This window comes from Orycteropus afer, unplaced genomic scaffold (genome assembly GCF_000298275.1).
Source record: "Orycteropus afer afer isolate SDZICR_OR568_19922 unplaced genomic scaffold, OryAfe1.0 scaffold00454, whole genome shotgun sequence".
NCBI lineage: Eukaryota > Metazoa > Chordata > Mammalia > Tubulidentata > Orycteropodidae > Orycteropus > Orycteropus afer.
In genome coordinates, this window is record NW_006922041.1 from 1,836,650 (window position 1) to 1,841,809 (window position 5,160).

Consider the following 5,160-nt stretch of genomic DNA (forward strand, 5'->3'; position numbering starts at 1 on the left):
CTCTGGAAACGTAGTGCCTGTGACACTTGACAGCTAACCAGAAGGCTGGCGGTTCAAACCCACCAGCCATTCCTCAGAAGGAAAGTTGGGTGATCTACTTCTGTAGTGATATAGCCTTGGAAACCCTAGGAGGGGTCACTATGAGTCAAGTCCAACTCAATGGCACATAACAACAACATATATAGCTATTGATGTAAGATTTAATTAATACTGGATCTTCCTTCTTTTTTCCTTTTTCCTGATCTTCATGACCCTGAGATGCTCTTCATAAATCAATTGTGTTATTGAAGTTCTGTATTTTTGTTTTCAGAACTGGTAGAGAACCCAACTGTATTAGTTACCTAGTGCCACTCTAACAGAAATACCACAAATGAGATGGCTTTATCAAACAGGAATTTATTCTCTTACAGTTTGGAGGCTTTAAGTCTAAGTTCAAAGTGCCAGGCTCTAGGGGCTAGGTGAAAGCCCCTTAGCTTTGGGATTCAGCTCTGCCTCCTGAACTTGGCCCACTGAAGCTAGAGGCTTTTGTTCACTCAGACAGCTGCTGACTGCTGAGGCTGACAAGGCCAAGGCTGATAAGTAAAAAGGCACAGTCCCAATATTACCAAACCACATGACAGGCCATTAACTCAAGTTCACTGAAAGCATACCAAGGTCAGCAGATCATGGCAGGCTGTTCAATAAAGACACGGCTACATGCAGGGTTCAAGCATGCCATAAGCTAGACACCATTCCCTAAGCTGCTTCTTATATATGGGTAGAGGACCATATATATCACTAAGTTGACTGTTAGTGGTAGATCCCACCATGGAGTTGATTGCCACTCTCATCATGGGGAATAACTACCACCAGCTGCCCAGCCACTCAATCAGGCCCAGCCAAGTTGACATACAAACTTAACGACCATACCAACTCAAATTTAAATTAAAATGAATTTCTATTTTAAAAACAAGAAAACCAGGATTACTGTAATGAATTCAGAAATAAATAAGTTCAGGAACTTAAATGGCTTTATTAGAAATGTATTTATTTATACTTCTCAGCTCTTATTTCTTCTCTGTTCAGTGGGAAAAGTAAGCTACTGAGATCTCTCTTGGAAAACCCACTGTCCCCCTTATAGATCCTTAGTAAGTCCTGGTATTTGCTTCTATTGTACCAAGTTATATCATATACCCATCAAAAGCCAATCATTGTGACAATACTCTAAATTGGCATCATCTGCAGTTATACAAACATATTTGGAATCTGATGGAACATGGATTAAAGTCAGGGACTTTAATTTGATTTACCAGAGAAAATTCATGGACTGTAGTAAGAACAATAGGAAAAATATTCTGGACTATTTAATCTACAATAATTTAATTAATTAACTAAAATTTTTAAAGAACAACTATTATTTGGGAAGTACCATTCCAGGTACCACATGTGATAAGTTAATAACCAGAATGTAGAAAGTATGAATCTAGGAAAATTGAAAGTTGTCAAAATGAAATAGAAAGTCTAAAGATCAATATCCTAGGCATTATTGAGCTTAAATGGACTGGTTTTGGTTATTTTGAATCAGACAATCGTATAATCTACTATGCTTTGGAATGACAAATTGAAGAGGAATGACATCTTATTTATTGGCAAAAACAATGTTTCAAGATCTATCCTGAAGTACAGTGCTGTCAGTGATAGGATCATATCCATATACTTTCATGGAAGACTAGTTACTACTACTATTTTTAAAATTTACTCACCAACCACTGAATCCAAAGACAAAGAAATTTAAGATATTTGCAACTTGTGCAGTCTGATATTGACCCAACATGCAACCAAAATATATTAATTGTTACTGGTGATTGAAATGTGAAACTCTGATTCAAGTAAGTTTCACTAAAACCAAAAGAAAAAAAAAAAAAAACTCACTGCCACTGAGTCAATTCGACTTGTAGTGACCTCTCCTTGGGTTCCTGAGGCAGAATCTCTAGTGAAGTAGATTCTCCAATCTTTCTTCTGAGGAGTGGTTGGTGGGTTTGAACTGTCAACCTTCTGGTTAGCAGTCAAATGCCTTAGGCACTGTATCACCAGAGCTCCTCAGTTGCACTAGTAGTTGGAAAATATGGCCTTAGTGATAGAAATGATGCTGGAGATTGCATGATAGAATTTTGCAAGACCAATGACTTATTCATTGCACTACCTTTTTATCAACAACATAAACAGTGGCTGTACACATCAACCTTGTGAAATAGAATTCACAAGAAGCAGACTGACTACATCTGTTGAAAGAGGGGATGGAGAAGCTCAATATCTTTAGCCAAACAAGCCAGGTACTGACTGTGGAACAGACCATCAATTGCTCATATGCAAATTCAAATAGAAGGTGAAGAAAATAAAAACAAGTCCCTAAGTGCCAAAATATGACTTTGATTATGTCCCATCTGAATTTAGAGACCATCTGAAGAATAGACTTAACACACTGAACATAAATAACTGAAAACCAGATAAACTATGAGATGACATCAATAACATCATGCATGATGAAAATATTTAAGCTTAAGTTGCAATGCTGAAGGATTCTATTGGCAAAATATTGAAGGATGAGGGAAGCATCATAAGAAGATGGAAGAAATATAAAGAGTCAGTATATTAAAAAAAAATCTATCAATGTCCAACTACTTCAGTGTGGGGCATGTGATCAAGAACCAATTGTACTGAAGCAAGACATCCAAGCTGCACTGAAGGAATCAGCAAAAACAAGGCTCCAGGAATTGACAGAATACCCATTGAGATGTTTCATCAAATGCATGCAGTTCTGGCAGCACTTTCTCATTTATACCAAGTAATTTGGAAGATAGCTACCTGGGCAACTGACTGGAAGAGATCAATATTTGTGCTCATTCCCAAGAAAGGTGATGCAACAGAATGTGGAAATTATCAAACAACATCATTAATATCACATGCAAGTAAAATTTTGCTGAAGATAATTCAAAAATAGTTGCAGCAGTGTATTGAAAGGGAAGTTCCAAAAATGCAAGTTGGATTCAGAAGAGGACATGGGACCAGAGATGTCATTGCTGATGTCAGATGGATCTTGGCTGAAAGCAAGAATACCAGAAAGATGTTTAGTTGTGTTTTATTGACTATGAATAGGGTTTGTGGATCATAACAAATTTTGGATAACATTGAGAAGAATGGGAATTCCAGAACACTTAATTGTGCTTATGAGGAACTTGTACATTGACGAGGAGGCTGTCATTCAAACAGAACAAGGGCACACTGCATGGTTTAAAATCAGGAAGGGAGTGGGTCAGGGTTGTATCCTTTCACCATACTTATTTAATCTGTATGCTGAGCAATTAATCTGGGAAGCTGGACTACATGAAGAAGAACATGGCATCAGGATTGGAGGAAGACTCATTAACAGCTTGAGATATGCAGATGACACAATCTTGCTTACTGAAAGTGAAGAAGACTTGAATCACTTACTGATGAAGATCAAAAACTACAATCTTCAGTACAGATTATACCTCAACATAAAGAAAACAAAAAACTTCACAATAAGACCAATAAGCATCATAACGATGAATGAAGAAAAGGTTAAAGTTGTCAGGGATTTCGTTTTATTTGGATACATAATCAGCACCAATAGAAGCAGCAGTGAGAAATCAGACATCATATTGCACTGGGAAAATCTGCTGCAAAAGACATCTTTAAAGCATTGAAAAGCAAAGATGTCACTTTGAAGACTAAGGTGTGCCTAACCCATGCCATGGCATTTTCAACTGTCCACCATGCATGTGAAAGGTAGACAATGAACAAGGAAGACTGAAGAAGAGTTGATGCCTTTGAATTATGATATTGGTGAATATTTCTGAGAATGTGATGCCAGAAGAATGAAATCTGTCCTGGAATAAGTGCAGCCAGAATGCTTCTTGAAAGTGAGAATGGCCAGGCTTCTTCTCACCTACTTTGGCCACTTTGTCAGAGAAACTATTCCCTGGAGAAAGATATCATGCTTGGTAAAAGTGGAGGGTCTGCAAAAAAGGTGATCTTCAACAAAATGGATTGACACAGGGGCTGTAAGATGAGCTCAAGTGTAGCAAGGATTGTGAGGATGGTGTGTGACTAGACAGTGTTTTGTCTGTTGTACACAAGGTCACTAAGAATTGGAGTTTATGTGACAGCACTTAACAAAAACAACATAATATACTGGGAAAATAAATGTATAAACCAATACATTTACTAGTCTGTTATGTATGAGTATAAAAATATGAGTGATGTGATATATGAGCAGAGAGGAAGTAAAGCAAAACAAAATTTTGTCTGAGGAACAGTGGTTGTTATGGTGAATTTTATATGTCAACTTGGTTGGATTACCCAGTTGTTTGGACAAACATTGTATGAATGTTGCTATGAAGATAATTACATGTGATTGATATTTAAGCCAATTGACCTAAAGTAAAGCAGATTACTTTCCATAATGCAGGTGGGCCTCATCCAATCAATCAAAGACCTTAAATGTTAAAAGTAAAATTTCTCAACGGAGAAGGAATTTTGCCTCCAGACTTTAATATAGACATCTTGTTGTCATTCCCATCCAGCTACCTGACCTATAACTTTTGGTCTTTCCACACCCCACAATCTTCTGAACCAATTCTTTAAAACCTCTCTCTCTCTTTATATCTCTTGTTTTTTGTATCTTTTTTCTTTTCATTTTATGTGTAGATAGTGATGATATAGATATATTAATATAAGATATGTCCTATTGGTTCTATTTCTCTGGAGACTTTTGACTAATGCATTAAGTTTAGGAATAGGTTGAAGAGATGTTGCAAAGGGTTTCACAGAGAAGATAGTTTGAACTGAGACTTGAAAGGTAAACTAGAGTAAAAAAAAAAGAGAGAGAAAGGGAGAGGTATTCAACCAAAGAAGCAAAATAATTGCTATCATTTGTAAACAGGATATATAACTTGTATGGGTCAAGCATGGTAACTATTAAACTTTTTTTTTTCTCTTTTTTCTTTTTTTAAATTTGGATTTTGGTGAAGATTTACAGATCAAATTTACTTTCTATACAGCAGCTCACATATACTTTGTCTCATGTCACTGACCACAGTTTACCACAATGCAACAGCTCCCCTCCCACTTCCTCCCCATAGTTACCTCTTCCCAGTG